The 23,998-nt window shown below is 44.9% G+C and overlaps 1 long non-coding RNA gene across 1 annotated transcript in view; it reads left to right on the top strand.

The window, feature by feature from the left end:
* Positions 1-14,647: 14,647 nt before the first annotated feature.
* Positions 14,648-23,998, top strand: part of LOC137307009 (uncharacterized) — a 50,379-nt gene continuing 41,028 nt past the window's right edge. Inside the window, exons 1-2 of the long non-coding RNA XR_010958985.1 lie at positions 14,648-14,739; positions 15,115-15,200. This is a non-coding gene — a long non-coding RNA (uncharacterized lncRNA). The remainder of the gene's footprint in view (positions 14,740-15,114; positions 15,201-23,998) is intronic.

The following is a 23,998-nucleotide window of genomic DNA, read 5'->3' as shown; positions in this document are numbered from 1 at the left end:
ATTCAATGTTTCCATTCATCTGCTTTCTTCAGAAACTCTAAGTTTGCAGCCGAATTTGTTGCAGTTCAGCTCTGTCAGCCCGAAGATTGGGAAAACTTTAAAAACCAGCATAGAATGACTAAAAGAATAATAAAGAGAGACACAATAAATTATGAGAGTAAACTAGCAAGAAATATAAAAACTGACAGTAAAAGCTTCCACAAGTATATAAAAAGGAAGAGGGCAGCTAAAGTAAACATTGGTCAAACAGCGGCCAAAGGCGGAGGAGCAGAGGGAAGGGCTGTGGAACAGGAGATTACAGAGATAGGGAGGGTAAGGACGACGATAAGCCATGATCTTATTGAATACGGGAGCAGCTCGAGGGGCTTCATGGCCTCTTCCTGCTCCTATTACTTGTGTTCTTATACAAGAAAGAAAAATTAAACTGCAGGCTGAGGAGACAGGAAGCCATTGCAGGTCAATGAGGACTTGGGTGATTGGTGAGGGACTTAGTGCGGGATAGGATACGGACAGCAGAGTTTTGGATGAGCTGAAGTTTGTGGAGAGGCCGGAGAGGAGAACAAAGGCCAGAGACGTTTCAAACCCATGGCTGAGGGTTTTAGTTGCAGATGGGCTCGGCAGGTGGGACGTTACGGATGTAGAAGTAGGCGGTCTTTGGTATGGAGCGGGTATGGGGTCAGAAGCTTCGCAGTTATCAACAGTCAGGATCAGCCTCAGACGAAAGCCAGGCATGGGGTTGGAATCAGTGGCAATGATGTGGAAGTTGTGGGACCAAAGACTCTCCAATTGTAACCAGAGGAAATTGTGGCTCATCTGAAACACGATGTCGGTCTGATAAAACAAAGACCTGGAAGGATCAAGAGAGGCGGTGGTTTTGTCAGCTTACATCTGAAAGCTGGTCCGTGTCTGCGATGATGTGCCCCATTGTCCAGTGTGCATTACTCCTAAGTGCTTCACATTGTTCAGATGTGACCCAGTATCCAGTGTGCATTATTAAATGTTACACGATGTGATGCAGTGTCCGGTGTGCATTAAGATTCGATGTTTCACATTGACCATAGTTGGCCCAGTGTTTAATGTGCATTATTACTAAATGCTTCATATTGACATTGCAGTGTCCAATGTGTATCATTATTAATAAATGTATCTCATTGACCAGATGTGGTCCAGGGTCCAGTGTGCATTATTATTAAATGTTACACGTTGACGAGATGTGGCAGTGTCCAATCTGCATTATTAATGAATGTTTCACGTTGACCAGATGTGGGCTAGTGTACATTGTACATTGTTGTTAAATGATTGACAGTGACCAGATGTGACCGAGCGGCCAGTGTGCGTTATTATTACATGTTTCTCATTGACCAGATGTGGTTGAGAGTCCCGTGTGCACTGTTATTAAATGTTTCAAATTGGCCAGATGTGACCCAATTTCCAGTGTACATTAGAATTACATGTTTCACATTGACCCGTTGTACCCCAGTGTCGAGTGTGCATTATTATTAAGTGTATTACAATGGCGATATATGCCCCAGGCTCCAGATTGCATCAGATTGTCCAGATGTAGCCCAGAGTCAAGTGCAGATTATTAATAAACGTTTCTCATTGACCAGATATGGCCCATTGTCCACTGTGCATTATTATTAAATGTTTCACATTGACAAGATGTAACCCAGTGCCCAGTGTGCATTATTATTAAATGTTATAGGTTTTCCATATCAGACCCAGTGTTCAATGTGCATTATTATTAAATGTTTACGTTGAACAGATATGCCCCAGTGACCAGCGTGCATTATTACTAAATGTTTCACTGAGGCCAGTTATGCGCAAGTCTCCAATGTGAATTATTAGTAAATGTTTCAGATGGACCAAATGTGGCCCAATGTCAATTGTTCATTATTATTAAATGTTTCTCATTGACCAGATGAGGTCCAGTGTGCATTAATATTGCATGTTACAGGTTGGCCGGATGTGAAACAGTGCCCAATCTTCAGGCTTACCAGTAATCTTTGCCATGCTGTATGCTTTTTCTTTTAACCTGATACCATCCTTGACTTCCTTAGTTAGCCATGGTTGGTTCACCCTTTTTGTGGGGTCTTTCCTCCTCACAGGGATACATTTTTGTTGCGAGTCATAAAATATATTTTTAAATGTTTGCCACTACTTATCCATCATCATACCATCTAATCTGTTTACCAATCCACTTTAGCCAATTCCGCCCTCATTCCTTTATAATTGCCCTTATTTAACTTTTATACAGTAGTTTCAATCCCAAGATTCTCGTTGTCAAACTGGATGTGAAATTCTATCATGTTATGATCACAGCTTCCCAAGGGATCCTTCACTTTGAGATCAGTAATTAATCCTGTTTCGTTACCCATTACCAAATCCAAGATGGCCTGTTCCCTGGTTGGTTCCCCGACGTATTGGTCGAAGAAATATTCCCTAATACACTCTATGAACTCCTCTTCAAGGTTATTTTTGCCAATTTGATTTGTCCAATCTATATGAAATATAAAATCGCCCATGATTATTGCATTACCTTTTTTTTTAAAAAGGTATGAAACATTTCATTTCATTTCCTTTTTCTTCTTTGATGCTGTTCTCCTCAATGTGTTGTAACAGTGTTGGGAACATGGAATAGCTCGGGTGATTAATTTTCAGTCGGGCTTGCCACAGTTCTAATGACTTTTTGAATGCTTGTATCTGTTCACAAGGTCGAAACAAATCACTGCCTCTTCCTTGTAACTTCAAATTTAGTTCGTTTAAAATTGAGAACATGTCAGCCAGGTATGACAACTTCATTAACCAACTGCCATCGTAAAACAAATTTGTCATATTAGACTCTTTCTCTACCAGGAAAAAATGTGAATCTCTTCCTGAGGTCGAACACAGATCTAAGCACTCTGCCCCGTGACAGCCATCATACTTCAATGTGAAACAGTAAATGAGTAAGCTCAGCTCCTGATTTCTGAGCATAACACTTCAAAAAGCCTGCAGTTCAGTGTGCTTAATTTAAAAAAATTAACAATTTTCACTACTTCCTTCAGTATTGCCATAAGATCAGGGAGAATACACTTGGACGGCAAAGCTTCGTGGTGAATGAAACAGTGATTCCAAACATCATGATCAGCTGCCTCAGATATTCTTCTCATAATTCCACTATTTCTACCTGTCATATTTGCTGCTCCATCACTTGGAATTCCTTTGCAATTAGCCCAGTCCAATTTGTATTTTCCATCTACACAGTCATGCAGTGATTCGAATATTGTGCTCCTGTATTTGTTGGTAAAGTTAGACAATACAGCCAACCTTCCGACCTATCTCACATAAACTCACAGGGTTGTACAATTTGAAATATCAGCACTATCGTGAAGTTGGATAGTAAAATCCCCGGCTGACTGTAAGCTTGGATTCTAAATGCTCAGCAATAGAACATATTCGCCGAGACATATAACTGCGAGAAATGCTTCTCAATTTTTCAGTCGGCTTCTCGTCGAAGATTGTACGCACAATATCCAGAGATGCTGGAAAAATAAGTTTTTCGGCAACTGTAAGGGCCATTTTCTCTTTTCCCACACGGTTTGCGACCAAATATGACGCCAGTTGTGCCTTATCATTCAGAGCAGTTGACCGATTAAGAACTTGTGCTGATAACTTTAATCCCCGTTGCTTCCTTTGAAAATATTCAAGCGGGTGATCAACGAGATCCCCATGTTTTGTTTCAAAATGTCTTTTTAATTTTGACGGTTTTAAACTCTCGTTAACAAGCACCTCGCTACAAATAAAACACCGGGGCTTTGGATCATGGTTTGCATTTGCACAATTGATGAAACCACATTTCAAAAAAGCCTCACTGTACTGCCTCGTCTACGATTTGGTTTTCTTCTTAGTGGACGGTTCAGGCCTGGTCCACATGACAGAAGTTTGTCCGTCATTACTCGAACTTCCTGTTGCAGACGACGGACTCACACATGTTGGTTTTATTGTCGGATGTTGATGGGTTTGAGAACTGTGTTTTCGAACTTCTTTGTTTTATTACAAAATTATCAATTTTGGGAATTAAGGTTTGGTGATTAATCCGCCCCTGACTCCTTTCCCCGTGATACTGGGCCCAGACCAGCACCACTCACCATGGCTTTGGTGGCGAGGAAGAGCGCGTCCTGGGTGATGCTGAGAAACACTAAACGGAACAGAATGACCATTCCACTGGAACAAGTCATCGCTCCACAGAATGAAATGACTGTCTGTCATCCGCCCAACGGGAATTACCGAATAAAAATGTGAATGTAAACTTCAGTCCAACATTCAACCAATCAATGTCACGCAATCACGACTTCTGACCACAAAACTGCCCGTGACATTTTATCTCTTTATGAAATAAATATTTGCCACTTTCTTATTTAATGTCCAGTTATGGTTCATTTGATTTTCTTGGGTTTGTATTGTGACCGTACCCATTTAATGGCAGTGAGCTGATATTGCCAATCCGGCTCGGCATTCTCTGGCGAGCAGTTACCTGCCCTATAAGAACATAAGAACAGAAGAAATAGGAGCAGAAGTAGGCCAATCGGCCCCTCGAGCCTGCTCCGCCATTCAATAAGATCATGGCTGATCTGATCCGAACCTCAAATCTAAATTCATGTCCAATTTCCTGCCCGCTCCCCGTAACCCCTAATTCCCTTTACTTCAAGGAAACTGTCTATTTCTGTTTTAAATTTATTTAATGATGTAGCTTCCACAGCTTCCTGGGGCAGCAACTTCCACAGACCTACTATCCTCTGAGTGAAGAAGTTTCTCCTCATCTCAGTTTTGAAAGAGCAGCCCCTTATTCTAAGATTATGCCCCCTAGTTCTCGTATCACCCATCCTTACTCCTTACACATAAGCTCCGCTGATAACCTGATATCTGACGAATTTCCTTTCCATGTTCCATTACATTTATGGTTTTCTTTTCAGGGTTCAAACGAGGGGGCACAAAGTTAAACACAAAGCAATTTGGCAACATGCAGGTCTCCGTATCAATGCAAGAGCACGCAGAAGGAATCCCAATGAATCAAACCCCTTCTCATTCACTGCCACTGGAAAAAAATCCAAACAGACCAAACCCTTTCCCATTCCCTCCCATCATAGAGAATCACAAAGAGAAAAACCCCTTCTCATTCCAAGCCATTATCGAGAGTGCGGTGCCCAGAACTGAACACAGTTCTCGAAATGAGGTCTAACCAGTGCTCTGTATAACTGTGACATAACTTCCACTCCTTTTTATTCCAGTTCCCTTGAGATAAAGATCAAAATTTAATCTCCATTTCACCTTATATTTTTAGTGAATTCTGTACTTGGACCCCTAAATCTCTCTCCTCCCCCACAGTTCCTTGCTTCTTGCCATTTAGAAAATACTCGGATCTATCTTTTTAAGGTCCCAAGTGGATGACCTCACACTTTCCCACGTTGAAATCCATCTGCCACTGTTTTGCCCACTCACTTATTCTATCAATGTCCCTTTGCAACTTTCTGCTCCCATCTATAAAGCTTACTGTGCCACCTAACTTAGTTTCGTCAGCACACTGGGATAGAAGGTTCTCTACATAAGAATAGAACAGATAGAAGCAGGAGTCGGCCCGACGGCCCCTCGAGCATGTTCCGCCATTCAATCAGACCATGGCTGATCTTCGACCTCAACTCCACTTTCCCGCCATCCCCATATCCCTTGATTCCCCTAAAATCCAAAACTCGATCGATCTCAGACTTGAATATACTCAACGACTGAGCTTCCAAAGTCCTGTGGGTGAGAGAAGTCCGAAGATTCACAACACTTTGAGTGAAGAATTTTTTCCTCATGTCGGTCCTAAATGGCCGACCCCTTATCTTGAGAATATGACCTCTAGTTCTTGACTCTCCAGCCAGGGGAATAAGCCTCTCAGCATCGACACTGTCAAGCCGGCTAAGAATTTTATACATTGCAATGTGATCACCTCTCTTTCTTCTAAACTCCAGCGAATGTCGGCCAATTTTACACACTATCTCCTCACAGTAAAATTGCAGCAAGTCCTCCTTATTCTTATATTCCAACACCCTTGCAATAAAGACTAACATTTCATTTGCCTTCCTCACTCTCATTAGACCCTTGGCAACTCACGATTTCCAGTATGTTTTTCCTCCATTCATTCTATAGGGAAAATAAATCATCGTTGAAAACATTTCTCTCTAATTATACCCGTTTGTGATTGGGGAACAAAGTCCAGCTGAACAGCAACAAATTTGGAGGTTCTGAAGAAAGTAGATTAATTGCAATCGCCGGGGATCGAACCCGGGGCAGCTATACTCACCACGATACCACCATCGCTAAAAATAGCCATCAACAAAATAGTTCCCAACAATCAGATCCTGAACAGGCACTGCAGGCTGTTGCATTTTGTACTTCATTTAAACTGGTTTCTGACGGATCCTTTCTCGCTCTGTTGCAGTTCCCGTTTCCGTCCAGTCGATGACGCCAAGCCCCAATCAATGGAAATTACACAACAGCCAGTAATTCTTCACCTGATATCGGACTGAAGAGATCGTCGATCCCTGCAATACTTGACCAGTGGAAATACACTTTGCCGCAATTCACATCAGCCATCAAGTAAAGTTAAATAATTTCATTAAATTATTACGGAGACCTGACTGCCAACTGGGCACAAATGGCAGCTTAATATTCAAGTTTATAAGATCTTTAGAAAGGACAGAGAAGTAGGGAAAGGAGGAGGAGTAGCAATATTGCTAAAGGACAATATTACAGCAGTTGAAAGATAGAGTATCAGGGAGGGTGAGGGGGCAGTGTAAACACTCTGAGAGAGACCCATCAAAAGTGGCTCCACTGTATTCCTCCAGAAGGTATAAGAAGGGCGAGTTAGGGAAGATTTCTTCATTCTTTGTGAAAGTGTTTGTGAGATTGTGGAAATGCCTGGAAGAGGAAAATCCGGCGGTAAATATCGGGCCAAGACCAAGTTTCGCTCATCCTGGGCAGGACTGCAGTTCCATGTGCGCCGTGTTCACAGGTCCTGCGAAAGGGGAACTATGCTGAACTCTGAAGTCCTGTCACATCCAGTCGTGAATGGTGCTGGATAATTAAACACATAACGGGAGGTGGAGGCTCTGTAAACATCCCCATCCTCAACGATGGCGGAGTCCAGCACGTGAGTGCAAAAGACAAGGCTGAAGCGTTTGCAACCATCTTCAGCCAGAAGTGCTGAATGGATGATCCATCTCGGCCTCCTCCCGATATCCCCACCATCAGAAAAGCGAGTCTTCAGCTAATTCGATTCACTCCACGTGATATCAAGAAACGGCTGAGTGCACTGAATACAGCAAAGGCTATGGGCCACGACAACAACCCGGCTGTAGTGCTGATGAATTGTGCTCCAGAACTAGTTGCGCCTCCAGCCAAGCTGTTCCAGTCCAGCGACAACACTGGCATCTACCCGACAATGTGGAAAATTGCCCAGGTATGTCCTGTTCACAAAAAGCAGGACAAATCCAATCCGGCCAATTACCGCCCCATCAGTCTACTCTCAATCATCAGCAAAGTGATGGAAGGTGTCTTCGACAGTGCTATCAAGTGGCACTTACTCACCAATAACCTGCTCACCGATGCTCAGTTTGGGTTCCGCCAGGATCACTCGGCTCCAGACCTCATTACAGCCTTGGTCCAAACATGGACAAAAGAGCTGAATTCCAGAGGTGAGGTGAGAGTGACTGCCCTTGACATCAAGGCAGCATTTGACCGAGTGTGGCAGCAAGGAGCCCTCGTAAAATTGAAGACAATGGGAATCAGGGGGAAAACTCTCCAGTGGCTGGAGTCATACCTAGCAAAAAGGAAGATCGTAGTGGTTGTTGGTGGCCAATCATCTCAGCCCCAGGACACTGCTGCAGGAATTCCTCAAGGCAGTTTCCGAGGCCCAACCATCTTCAGCTGCTCCATCAATTACCTTCCCTCCATCATAAGGTCAGAAATGGGGATGTTCGCTGATGATTGCACAGTGTTCAGTTCCATTCGCAGTCTGAGCACGCATGCAGCAAGACCTGAACAACATCCAAGCTTGGGCTCATAAGTGGCAAGTAAAATTCGCGCCAGACAAATGCCAGGCAATGACCATCTCCAAAAAGAGAGATTCTAACCACCTCCCCTTGACATTCAACGGCATTACCATCGCCACCATCAGCATCCTGGTGGTCACCATAGACCAGAAACTTAACTGGACCAGCCATATAAATACTGTGGCTACAAGAGCAGGTCAGAGGCTGGGTATTCTGCGGCGAGTGACTCACCTCCTGACTCCCCAAAGCCTTTCCACCATCTACAAGGCACAAGTCAGGAGTGTGATGGAATAATCTCCACTTGCCTGGATGAGTGCAGCTCCAACAACACTCAAGAAGCTCGACAACATCCAGGACAAAGCAGCCCGCTTGATTGGCACCCCATCCACCACCATAAACATTCACTCCCTTCACCACCGGCACACTGTGGCTGCAGTGTGTACCATCCACAGGATGCACTGCAGCAACTCGCCAAGGCTTCTTCGACAGCACCTCCCAAACCCGCGACCTCTACCACCTGGAAGGACAAGGGCAGCAGGCACATGGGAACAACACCACCTGCACGTTCTGCTCCAAGTCAAACACCATCTCGACTTGTAAATATGTCGCCGTTCCTTCATCGTCGCTGGGTTAAAATCCTGGAACTCCCTTCCTAACAGCACTGTGGGAGAACCTTCACCACACAGACTGCAACGGTTCAAGAAGGCGGCTCACCACCACCTTCTCAAGGGCAATTTGGAATGGGGATGAAATGCCGGCCTCACCAGCGACGCCCACATCCCATGAACACATAAAACAAAGATTTAATCTAATAACAGGGCAAGGACAGGACCAAACTTATCAAATCATTTGAAGAAGGAACAGATAGACTAGGTTCATGTTGTAGATGTGATATATTTGGATTTTCCGAAGGCCTTCGATAATGTACCGCATTGTAGACTCATGGCTAAGTTCATAGAGTCATAGAGTCATAGAGTCATACAGCACGGATAGAGGCCCTTCGGCCGATCGTGTCCGCGCCGGCCATCAGCCCTGTCTACTCTAATCCCATATTCCAGCATTTGGTCCGTAGCCTTGTATGCTATGGCATTTCAAGTGCTCATCCAAATGCTTCTTGAATGTTGTGAGGGTTCCTGCCTCCACAACCCTTTCAGGCAGTGAGTTCCAGACTCCAACCACCCTCTGGTTGAAAAAGTTCTTTCTCAAATCCCCTCTAAACCTCCCGCCTTCTACCTTGAATCTATGTCCCCTTGTTATAGAACCCTCAACGAAGGGAAAAAGCTCCTTAGTATCCATCCTATCTGTGCCCCTCATAATTTTGTACACCTCAATCATGTCCCCCCTCAGCCTCCTCTGCTCCAAGGAAAACAAACCCAATCTTCCCAGTCTCTCTTCATAGCTGAAGCGCTCCAGTCCTGGTAACATCCTGGTGAATCTCCTCTGCACCCTCTCCAAAGCGATCACATCCTTCCTGTAGTGTGGCGACCAGAACTGCACACAGTACTCCAGCTGTGGCCTAACCAGTGTTTTATACAGCTCCATCATAACCTCCTTGCTCTTATATTCTATGCCTCGGCTAATAAAGGCAAGTATCCCATATGCCTTCTTTACCACCTTATCTACCTGTTCCGCCGCCTTCAGGGATCTGTGAACTTGCACACCAAGATCCCTCTGACCCTCTGTCTTGCCTAGGGTCCTCCCATTCATTGTGTATTCCCTTGCCTTGTTAGTCCCTCCAAAGTGCATCACCTCACACTTTTCCGGGTTAAATTCCATCTGCCACTGTTCCGCCCATCTGACCAACCCATCTATGTCGTCCTGCAGACTGAGGCTATCCTCCTCGCTATTTACCACCCTACCAATTTTTGTATCATCAGCGAACTTACTGATCATACCTTTTACATTCATATCCAAGTCATTAATGTAGACCACAAACAGCAAGGGACCCAGCACCGATCCCTGTGGTACCCCACTGGCCACAGGCTTCCAGTCACAAAAACAACCTTCGACCATCACCCTCTGCCTTCTGCCACTAAGCCAGTTTTGTGTCCAAAGTGCCAAGGCACCCTGGATTCCATGGGCTCGTACCTTCTTGACCAGTCTCCTGTGGGGGACTTTATCGAAGGCCTTACTGAAATCCATGTATACCACATCCACTGCGTTACCCTCATCCACACGCCTAGTCACCCCCTCAAAAAATTCAATCATATTAGTCAGACATGATCTTCCCTTGACAAAGCCATGTTGACTATCCCTGATTAATCCTTGCTTCTCCAAGTGGAGACGAATTTTGTCCTTCAGAATTTTTTCCAATAATTTTCCTACCACTGATGTTAGGCTCACTGGTCTGTAGTTCCCCGGTTTTTCCCTACTCCCCTTCTTGAATAATGGTATTACATTAGCGGTTCTCCAGTCCTCTGGCACATCCCCTGTGGCCAGAGAAGTTCCGAATATATGTGTTAGAGCCCCCGCAATCTCTTCCTTTGCCTCATACAGTAGCCTGGGATACATTTCGTCCGGGCCTGGGGATTTATCCATTTTAAGGCCTGCTAAAACCGCCAATACCTCCTCCCGCTCGATGTTAATATGTTCGAGTATATCACAGTCCCCCTGCCGTATTTCTATGTCCACATCGTCCTTCTCCATAGTGAAAACAGATGCAAAAAATTCATTTAGAACCCCTCCTACATCTGCCGGCTCCACACACAGATTGCCATTTTTGTCCCTAATGGGCCCTATTTTTTCCCTAGTCATCCTCTTACCCTTAATATACTTATAAAACATCTTAGGATTTTCCTTTATTTTGCTCGCCAGTGTTATTTCATGGCCCCTCCTTGATCTCCTAATTTCTTTTTTAAGTATCCCCCTGCACTTTTTGTTCTCCTCTAGGGCTTCCTCCGTCTTTAGCCTTTTGTATCTGCCAAAAGCCCTCCTTTTTTTCCTAATCCATTCTCGTATATCCCCTGACATCAGAGCACGTGGACAGGTTTTAGAATGGATCGGAAGCTGGCTACAAAACAGAAAACCGAGAATAGAGGTCCAGGGTCGGTACTCAGACTGGCAATAGTTGGGAAGTGGAGTTCCACAGGAATCGGTGCTGGGAACACTGTTCTTCACAATTTACAATAATGATTTGGATTCCGGAATCGGATGTACAATTTCAAAATTTGCTGATGACATCAAATTGGGGGATGTCTTTAATACAAAGGAATAATGTGTCAAAATTCAAGAGGACATTAATAAACTTGCAGAATGAAGAATAAGGAGATCACATACTGTTTGGATAATAAGAGTCTAAACGGGATAGAGGAGCAAAGGGATCTCATGGTGCAGATGAACAAATTACTGAAAGTAGCGACGCTGGTGATAAAAAGGCAAATCAAACACGAGGATTCATTTCGAGAGGGATAGTATTGAAAAGCTAAGAAGTAATGCTCAACGAGTATGGAATCTTGGTTCGACCACATTTGGAATAGTGCGAACAGTTCTGGTCTCCATATTATAGACATAGGGGCATTGGAGAAGATGCAAATAAGATTCACAAGGATGATACCAGAAATGAAAGGATATTCTTATCAGGAAAGGCTGAGCAGACTGGGTCTCGTTTCAGTAGAAAAGTGAAGGCTGAGGGTTGACCTGATAAATTTTTTTAAGATAATGATAGGGTTTCTCAGGATAGCTGAGGCCAATAGTATTGATGCATTTAAGGGGAAGATAGATCAGCACATGAGAGAGAAAGGAATGGAAGGATATGCCGATAGGGTTAGATGAAGTCAGGAAGGAGGAGGCGCGTGAGCAGCAGAAACGCCGGCATCAGAGCAATTGGGCCGAATGGCCTGTTTCTGTGCCGTAATTTCGATGTAACTCGATGTAAAGGCTCTTTTCAGAGCCACCCACTGTATCTGTGAAAGGGCTGGTTACTGTCTGAAGGGAGACGCTGATATCTTGCTACCAGTGTTGCTTTGAGCTGCTTTTTGTCTCGTTGTGGACGAGATGAGGTATTAATGGGACTGGAGTCGGGGCACCGACCACAGTCCGGTACTTTAAACGGTAACTTATGGACCCCAGTCCACACATCACCAGATTTCTTGTATTTATTTCAACTACTTGCCATGCTGGGCTCGTAAAGCATCACCAGAACTGCTCGACTAACCTTTCAACATCTGTGGGATTCAGCGCTTCGCTCCGTTTCTGTTCCATTTTGTTGGATTATTTACATAACGCATCAAACTCACTGGGGAATCACTGAAATGTAACTCTGTACAGAAACAAATAACAGTGAACGGCCTGGTGCCCAGGAGATCAGAAATATTACTCGCCTTTCACCTTATTGACAAATACACCGTGTTTCGAGTCCACCAACCCGCGTTGGTTCCACATGGGGATCAAATAGAGAGGGCGGGAGGGGAGGAGTCAGAGTGATGGACAGGGCGGAGAGCGGCCTCTGATCTTCCAGCTCCACCTCCAGCTTTCTCCACCCGCCAATTTCAAACCGTTTATCGATAATAGAACCGAAACACAGCGCTCCGCACAAACCCTGACAGACTCGGGCTTCATATTCAAGGATTCCCAGGAACCCGGAGCTTTTAAATAAGCCCCGTTACAATTAACAGTCAGTAATATTCCTGCCGAAATACAGTCCCTTCTATAACTAGTCAACCCGCCTGCTTCCATTTCAGTCCCACACCCGATTCTATCTCCCCACACATCCCCTCCCAGACGGGTTCAGCATTTCACAAACACCTTATTCCAGCTGATTTGGAGAATCTCATGTGTTGGGGTTGAGTTGTGACGCGGAGTTTCTCCGCCAGTGTTACCGTTTCACAGAGACTCTCGCCCTGAATCTGTGAAAAGAAAATGACCATGAACTGGACTGGAGCCGAACCCATCCCCAGTTACAGTGAGGCCCGGACACCCCATTCTCTCTGTTTATATTAGACAGTATCCCACCTTCATGTCCAGCACTAGAGAGAGAGAGACACACACATACACACTTTCAATCTTACACTTCATTGTGTTCATATCAACCCCAATAGCTGCATCCAACCATCAGAGCGGGAGAGAAAGAGAGACAAATACGATCACAGAGCGAGCGGAGAGGCACAGCGCCACAGTATCAGTTCCAGTCTGACCTGTAAAGTTGCGTTTTATGCAGAAAATCCCGTTGGAGAGACAGAAGATGCATTCTTATCTCTCACTGATATACCAAAGACGGACACACTATTAATCCAACAGTCAGCGACAGTGCAGAGAGTGAGAAAATCAATGTGGGCCGAATTTAACACTGTCTTGCCTGTTGTACCATATTCGGTTTTGCAAATCAGATCCGTTCGCGATGACTCTCAGTGACCGAGAGTCTCACTCTGATTATATTAACCTGGGACTGTTGCTGTCAGGTATTAATCCTGCACAGTACCAGCAAATACACCGACTCCAACGTTTCTCCCATGTTTCTCCAGGATTGGTTTGAGAAATCCTGCCTTCAGTTTCGGAGTCACACGTTACTTAATCGGTAAAGGGGCCAAGAATGAACAGAACACATTGGCTCATTTCAAAACGTCCCACTTTATCTCTGAAAGTCTATTTACCATCAAAAGATACCGAGAGAAACAGCAGGGATGGAAACATCCAGTTTAACAGTTGGAGATTGTAAAGTCAGTCTGGATTCCAGCGTTCGGCACTGGTGGAATCCCATCTGTTTCCCATTCTGGTGCCTGTTCCTGCACTGCCTGTGGACCCCATTCCCTCTGACCTTTCCCCCACTTCCTTTGCTCAGACTCTGAAAAATTCCAATTGGGGAAAGTTTCCATCGATTTTTGGATTGGGAATTAAACCAGATATCTGCGCATGCGTGACTCAGCCCCGCCCCCAGCGCTGCTTGCTGGTGAGCAGAAGAGCGCATGCGCGCTCCCCCCCCGCCAGCTCGGCCTGTGGGCGACATTCCCTCAGTGAGCGGAAGAAGATGGTTTAAAACAGCCGGGAATGGAGAGATCACGGCCCCCGGGGGAAGGGAGCAAAGAGCAGCCTCGTTACAGCAGCTCATCGCTTCGGGACCGTGTCCGCAGATGGGCTCAGAGATCGGCATTGAGTCCGGGGGAAGGTCAGGGGGAGTCCGGGGGCTGTTTGTAAGAGGCGGAGTGGATCAGGAACTGGTCCCGGAACATGGAGTGAGCGGGGGAAGGGAGAGGGCATTCTCGGGCTGTGTGTGTACAGGGTGTGTCCAGGGGAAGGGAGACTGAATGGGAAGAACCTGCTATTAAAATCATTGCTGCTTTCTCTCCCCAAACCAGTAGTGAATTGTTCCTGGTTTAGTTCCAGTCTCACCCTGTTTATTGTAAACAATTTTACAACACCAAGTTATAGTCCAGCAATTTTATTTTAAATTCACAAGCTTTCGGAGACTTCCTCCTTCCTCAGGTAAATGTTCAGGAGCTCCTGAACATTTACCTGAGGAAGGAGGAAGTCTCCGAAAGCTTGTGAATTTAAAATAAAATTGCTGGACTATAACTTGGTGTTGTAAAATTGTTTACAATTGTCAACCCCAGTCCATCACCGGCATCTCCACATCACCGTGTTTATTGTTATTGGACAGTGAACAGTGGAAACAGAGCCGGACAGTCAGGACGTGGGGAGTTATACAAAGAGCATCTATTGCAGGCACCAGGTGAGAAGTGTGAAGGACACAATTTAAACAGCGGCTCTTTGCTTTCAGTTGAATGGTTAATCCCATGGGAGAGGGGATTAGAAACCTGACCGGTACAAAGGCCCCTCCCCATCGGGTAGTCCCATTCATGGATCAGTGCAGTGGTTGGGTTGTGTCTGGATATCACTAAATTGTTTTAAAATCGCCCAACACACCTGGTATACAGAAGCTGAGTGCTGCAGTACTGCAGTGGAGTCAGACACTGACACTCTTTGTATCACTGGTTTTCATTTGTGGATATTCAAAATAATTATTAACAGAGATATTAAACTGATCACTTTTGTATTTTCTACCTCACCTGTTCTTGAGTTACAAGAGATACGTTTCTTTCCACAGGCAAACCATTGAAGGATCCAGAATGAATGTGAAGTTTCCTCCACCCGAGGCAAAGGAACAGTGCAGCCAGCTCCTTCTCACACACAGTAGGTATATTATCATTCACAGAGCTCAGAGACACAGACAGGCCATCAGGTCCACAGTCTCAGACAGCAGAAGTGGTCAGGCCCACACTGATCCCAGGTTCCAGAGACACATTTTCAATCCAACAGTCAAACAGAGCAGGTGAGGCAGACGCTGTTTCCATTTCCCCCGAACTCAGTCCCGCTGACAGGAAGATACAAAAATCCCAGTCCAAAGTCACGCTTTCAGGTTGTCCATTTCACAAAAGGGCAACATTAGCCATGAATTAAATACCAGATACCCCGAGATTCAAATTGAATACTCGCCCAGAACTCTCACACACACTTGAGTTTAATTCATGCAGTATCCATTCGAATAGCATATGAAGAGATACAAATTGCAAGTCCAAAACTCATGTACAGTATCAGATTGAGAAATGCTGTGACAGTGTAACCTGAGAAACAAATTAGATACCAGTTTATAATACACTCATAGTATGAGATTTAAAGATACAGCATCAATTCTATTTGCACAGACTGAGATACACATTACACATGAGTCGAAAAATGTTATAAAATAAATTTAAAGATGCAGTATCAATTAATTTAGGACAGACTCATCCACACATTATATACCAATTCAAAAATATCAGTTTTAAAGATACATTATCATTCACAATATTACTCACAGAGATACAGATTTAATAGGAGTCCAAAAAGCACACAAATTATCTGATTAAAACCTCCAGCATCAAATCCTAAAGTGTATCCATATTTACCAACGACAAAATGAGAAAAAAATATTTCAACATTAAGGTATTAAAGTTACAGTATTGAACGCCATAACGTAATCTGAGCGAATAATTATATACAGATACAGAATGAATCTCACACACAGATACAGTACAGAGACACACAGACACAGAATGAATCCCACACTCAAATACCATACCAGAGACTGACAGAAGCAGAAGGAATCCCAAACTCACATCCAGCATAAGAGGTTGCCAGACATAGAGTGAATCCCACACACAAGTATGGTACCAGAGATGATAGATAGAGAATGAATCCCACACAGGCAGACAGCACCAAGGACTGACTGATACCGAGTTCATCCCACACTCTCATAAAGCACTAGAGACTGAGAGGTAAAGTAAGAATCGCATACTCACACATAATACCAGAGACTGACAGACATGGAATGAATCCCACACTCACACACAGTACCAGAGACTGATAGATACAGAATGAATCCCACACTCACATACAGCACCAGAGAATGACAGATACAGAATGAATCCCACACTCACACACAGTACCAGATACTGACAGATACAGAATGAATCCCACACTCACACACAGCACCAGAGATGAGAGTGACAGCATGAATCCCACACAGGCAGACAGTACCAGAGACTGACAGAAACCGAGTTCACCCCACACTCTCATAAAGCACTAGAGACTGAGAGGTAAAGTAAGAATCGCATGCTCACACATAGTACCAGAGACTGACAGATACAGAATGAATCCCACACTCACACACAGTACCAGCAACTGACAGACACAGAATGAATCCCACACTCACACACAGTACCAGAGACTGACAGATACGGAATGAATCCCACATTTTCACACAGTACCAGTCACTGACAGATACAGAATGAATCTCACACTCACACACAGTACCAGAGACTGACAGATGCAGAATGAATCCCACACTCACACATAGTACCAGAGACTGACAGATACAGAATGAATCCCAAACTCACATGCAGTATCAGAGTGACAGATACTGAATGAATCCCAAACTAACACAGAGAACCAGAGTCTGACAGATACGGAATGAATCCCACATTTTCACACAGTACCAGTCACTGACAGATACAGAATGAATCCCACACTCACACACAGTACCAGAGACTGACAGATGCAGAATGAATCCCACACTCACACATGGTACCAGAGACTGACAGATACAGAATGAATCCCAAACTCACATGCAGTATCAGAGAGTGACAGATACAGAATGAATCCCAAACTCACACATCGTACCAGAGACTGACAGATGCAGAATGAATCCCAAACTCAAACACAGTATCAGAGAGTGAAAGATACAGAATGAATCCCACATTCACACCCAGTACCAGAGACTGACAGATACAGGATGAATCCCACACTAAAACACAGCACCAGAGACTGACAGATACAGAATGAATCCCACACTAACACACAGTACCAGAGACTGACAGATACAGAATGAATCCCACACTAATACACAGTACCAGAGACTGACAGATACACAATTAATCCCACACTCGCATGCAGTATCAGAGACTGACAGACACAGAATGAATCCCACACCCACACGCAGTCCCACAGACTGACAGGTACAGAATGAATCCCACACTCACCCACAGTTCCAGAGACTGACAGATACAGAATGAATCCCACACTCACCCACAGTTCCAGAGACTGACAGATGCAGAATGAATCCCACACTCACCTGCTGCACCAGAGACGGACAGACACAGAATGAAGCCCACATTCACACACAGTACCAGAGTCTGAGAGATACAGAATGAATCACACACTCACACACAGTACCAGAGGCTGACAGATGCAGAATGAATCCCACACTCACACATCGTACCAGAGACTTGCAGATGCAGAATGAATCCCACACTCACACACAGTACGAGCTACGACCAGATACAGAATGAATCCCACACTCACACACAGCACCAGAGACTGACAGATGCAGAATGAATCCCACACTCACATGCAGGACCAACGACTGACAGATACAGAATGTATCCCATACTCACACACAGTACCAGAGACTGACAGATAAAGAATGATTCCCACATTCACACACTGTACCAGTGATTGACAGATACAGAATGAATCCCACACTCACCCACAGTTCCAGACACTGACAGATGCAGAATGAATCCCACACTCACACACAGCACGAGAGACTGACAGATACAGAATGAATCCCACACTCACACACAGTACCAGAGACTGACAGAGACAGAATGAATCCCGCACTCACACACAGTACCAGAGACTGACAGATGCAGAATGAATCCCACACTCACCTGCTGCACCAGAGACTGACAGATGCAGAATGAATCCCACATTCACACACAGGACCAGGAACTGACAGATACGGAATGAATCCCACACTCAGACACAGTACCAGAGACTGACAGAAACAGAATGAATCCCACACTCACCCACAGTTCCAGAGACTGACAGATGCAGATTGAATCCCACACTCAGACATCGTACCAGAGACTGACAGATACAGAATGAATCCCACACTCACACACAGTACCAGAGACTGACAGATGCAGAACGAATCCCACACTCACACACAGTACCAGAGACTGATAGATGCAGAATGAATCCCACACTCACACTCAGTACCAGAGGCTGACAGATACAGAATGAATCCACACTCACACACAGTACCAGAGACTGATAGATGCAGAATGAATCCCACACTCACACTCAGTACCAGAGACTGACAGATACAGAATGAATCACACACTCACATGCAGTACCAGAGACTGACAGATGCAGAATGAATCCCACACTCACACACAGTACCAGTGACTGACAGATACAGAATGAATCCCACACTCACACACAGCACCAGAGACTGACAGATGCAGAATGAATCCCACACTCACCCACAGTTCCAGAGACTGACAGATGCAGAATGAATCACACACTCACATACAGTACCAACGACTGAAAGATACAGAATGTATACCATACTCACACACAGTACCAGAGACTGACAGATACAGGATGAATCCCACACTAAAACACAGTACCAGAGACTGACAGACACAGAATGAATCCCACACTCACACACAGTACCAGAGGCTGACCGATGCAGAATGAATCCCACATTCACACACAGTACCAGTGATTGACAGATACAGAATGAATCCCACACTCACCCACAGTTCCAGACACTGACAGATACAGAATGAATCCCACACTCACACACAGGACGAGAGACTGACAGATGCAGAATGAATCCCACACTCACACACAGTACCAGAGACTGACAGACACAGAATGAATCCCACACTCACACACAGTACCAGAGACTGACAGACAGAGAATGAATCCCACACTCACACATCGTACCAGAATCTGACAGATACGGAATGAATCCCAAACTCAAACACAGTTTCAGAGAGTGACAGACACAGAATGAATCCCACACTCACACACAGTACCAGAGACTGACAGGTGCAGAATGAATCCCACACTCACGTACAGTACCAGAAACTGAACAGTACAGAATGAATCCCACACTCACCCACAGTTCCAGGGACTGACAGATACAGAATGAATCCCACACTCACACACAGTACCAGAGACTGACAGATACAGAATGAATCCCACACTCACACACAGTTCCAGAGACTGACAGATGCAGATTGAATCCCACACTCACACACAGTACCAGAGACTGACAGATACAGAATGAATCCCACACTCACACATCGTAGCAGAGACTGACAGACACAGAATGAATCCCACACTCACCCACAGTTCCAGAGACTGACAGATGCAGAATGAATCCCACACTCACCCACAGTTCCAGAGACTGACAGATACAGAATGAATCCCACACTCACATACAGTACCAGAGACTGACAGATACAGATTGAATCCCACACTCACACTCAGGATCAGAGACTGACAGATACAGAATGAAACACACACTCACACACAGTACCAGAGACTGACAGATACAGAATGAATCCCATACTCACACACAGTACGAGAGACTGACAGATACAGAATGAATCCCACTTTCTCACACAGTACCAGAGACTGACAGAAACAGAATGAATCCCAAACTCACTCACAGTACCAGAGACTGACAGATAAAGAATGAATCCCACACTCACACACAATACCAGAGACTGACCGATACAGAATGAATCCCACACTCACACACAGTATCAGTGACTGACAGATACAGAATGAATCACACACTCACATGAAGTACCAGAGGCTGACAGATGCAGAATGAATCCCACACTCACTCATCGTACCAGAGACTGACAGATACAGAATGAATCCCTCACTCACATACAGTACCAGCTGCTAACAGATCCAGAATGAATCCCACACTCACACACAGTACCAGAGACTGACAGATGCAGAATGAATCCCACACTCACTCACAGTACCAGCTGCTAACAGATGCAGAATGAATAACACACTCACACACAGGACCAGAGACTGACAGATGCAGAATGAATCACACACTCACATGCAGCACCAGAGACTGACAGATGCAGAATGAATCCCACACTCACACACATTACCAGAGACTGACAGACACAGAATGAATCCCACACTCACACACAGTACCAGATACTGACAGATGCAGAATGAATTCCACATTCTCACACAGTACCAGAGACTGACAGATGCAGAATGAATCCCACATTCACACACAGTACCAGAGACTGACAGATACAGAATGAAACCCACATTCTCACACAGGACCGGTGACTGACAGATACAGAATGAATCCCACACTCACACACAGCACCAAAGACTGACAGATACATAATGAATCCCTCACTCACACACAGCACCAAAGGCTGACAGATACAGAATGAATCCCACACTCACACACAGTACCAGAGACTGACAGATACAGAATGAATCCCACACTCACACACAGTACCAGAGAATGACAGATACAGAATGAATCCCACACCAACACACAGTACGAGAGACTGACAGATACAGAATGAATCCCACACTCACACACAGTACCAGAGAATGACAGATACAGAATGAATCCCACACGAACACACAGTACCAGAGACTGACAGAGACAGAATGAATCCCACACTCACCCACAGTTCCAGAGACTGACAGATACAGAATGAAGCCCACACTCACACACAGTACCAGAGACTGAAAGATACAGAATGAATCCCACATTCACACACAGTACCAGAGACTGACAGATACAGAAGGAAACCCACATTCTCACACAGTACCAGTGACTGACAGATACAGAATGAATCCCACACTCACACACAGTACGAGAGACTGACAGATACAGAATGAATCCCACTTTCTCACACAGTACCAGAGACTGACAGAAACAGAATGAATCCCTCACTCACTCACAGTACCAGAGACTGACAGATACAGAATGAATCCCACACTCACACACAATACCAGAGACTGACCGATACAGAATGAATCCCACACTCACTCACAGTACCAGAGACTGACAGACACAGAATGAATCCTACACTCACACACAATACCAGAGACTGACAGATACAGAATGAATCCCACACTCACACACAGTATCAGAGACTGACAGATACAGAATGAATCCCACACTCACTCACAGTACCAGAGACTGACAGATACAGAATGAATCCCACACTCACACACAATACCAGAGACTGACCGATACAGAATGAATCACACACTCACATAAAGTACCAGAGGCTGACAGATGCAGAATGAATCCCACACTCACAAATCGTACCAGAGACTGACAGATCCAGAATGAATCCCACACTCACCCACAGTTCCAGAGACTGACAGATACAGATTGAATCCCACACTCACACTCAGGATCAGAGACTGACAGAAACAGAATGAATCCCACACTCACATCCAGTAGCAGCTGCTAACAGATGCAGAATGAATCCCACACTCACACACAGTACCAGAGACTGAGAGATACAGAATGAATCCCACACTCACACACAGTACCAGAGAATGACAGATACAGAATGAATCCCACACCAACACACAGTACCAGAGACTGACAGATGCAGAATGAATCCCACACTCACACACAGGACCAGAGACTGACAGATACAGCATGAATCCCACACTCACACACAGTACCAGAGAATGACAGATACAGAATGAATCCCACACGAAGACACAGTACCAGAGACTGACAGATACAGAATGAATCCCACATTCACACACAGTACCAGAGACTGACAGATACAGAATGAAACCCACATTCTCACACAGTACCAGTGACTGACAGACACAGAATGAATCCCACACTCACACACAGCACCAGAGACTGACAGACACAGAATGAATCCCATACTCACACACAGTACCAGAGACTGACAGATACAGAATGAATCCCACACTCACACACAGTACCAGAGACTGACAGATACAGAATGAATCCAACACTCACACACAGTGCCAGAGATTGACAGACACAGAATGAATCCCACACTCACACACAGAACCAGAGAATGACAGATACAGAATGAATCCCACACTAACACACAGTACAAGAGATTGACAGATACAGAATGAATCCCACACTCACACACAGGACCAGAGACTAACAGATACAGAATGAATCCCACACTCACACACAGTACTGCAGACTGACAGAGACAGAATGAATCCCACACTCACCCACAGTTCCAGAGACTGACAGATACAGAATGAATCCCACACTCACACACAGTACCAGAGACTGACAGATACAGAATGAATCCCACATTCACACACAGTACCAGAGACTGACAGATACCGAATGAAACCCACATGCTCACACAGTACCAGTGACTGACAGATACAGAATGAATCCCACACTCACACACAGTCTGAGAGACTTCCAGATACAGAATGAATCCCACACTCACACACAGTACCAGAGAATGACAGACACAGAATGAATCCCACACAAACACACAGTACCAGAGACTGACAGATACAGAATGAATCCCACACTCACCCACAGTACCAGAGACTGACAGACACAGAATGAATCCCACACTCACACTCAGTACCAGAGACTGACAGATACAGAATGAATCACACACTCACATGCAGCACCAGAGACTGACAGATGCAGAATGAATCCCACACTCACACACATTACCAGAGACTGACAGATACAGAATGAATCCCACTCTCACACACAGTACCAGATACTGACAGATGCAGAATGAATTCCACATTCTCACACAGTACCAGAGACTGGCAGATGCAGAATGAATCCCACATTCACACACAGTACCAGAGACTGACAGATACAGAATGAAACCCACATTCTCACACAGGACCGGTGACTGACAGATACAGAATGAATCCCACACTCACACACAGCACCAAAGACTGACAGATACATAATGAATCCCTCACTCACACACAGCACCAAAGGCTGACAGATACAGAATGAATCCCACACTCACACACAGTACCAGAGACTGACAGATACAGAATGAATCCCACACTCACACACAGTACCAGAGAATGACAGATGCAGAATGAATCCCACACCAACACACAGTACCAGAGACTGACAGATACAGAATGAATCCCACACTCACACACAGTACCAGAGAATGACAGATACAGAATGAATCCCACACTCACACACAGTATCAGAGACTGACAGATACAGAATGAATCCCACACTCACACACAGTTCCAGAGACTGACAGATACAGAATGAAGCCCACACTCACACACAGTACCAGAGACTGAAAGATACAGAATGAATCCCACATTCACACACAGTACCAGAGACTGACAAATACAGAAGGAAACCCACATTCTCACACAGTACCAGTGACTGACAGATACAGAATGAATCCCACACTCACACACAGTACGAGAGACTGACAGATACAGAATGAATCCCACTTTCTCACACAGTACCAGAGACTGACAGAAACAGAATGAATCCCTCACTCACTCACAGTACCAGAGACTGACAGATACAGAATGAATCCCACACTCACACACAATACCAGAGACTG

The sequence above is a fragment of the Heptranchias perlo genome, chromosome X (assembly GCF_035084215.1).
Source record: "Heptranchias perlo isolate sHepPer1 chromosome X, sHepPer1.hap1, whole genome shotgun sequence".
In the NCBI taxonomy this organism is placed as follows: domain Eukaryota; kingdom Metazoa; phylum Chordata; class Chondrichthyes; order Hexanchiformes; family Hexanchidae; genus Heptranchias; species Heptranchias perlo.
This window is presented reverse-complemented; position numbering and strand designations above follow the sequence as displayed.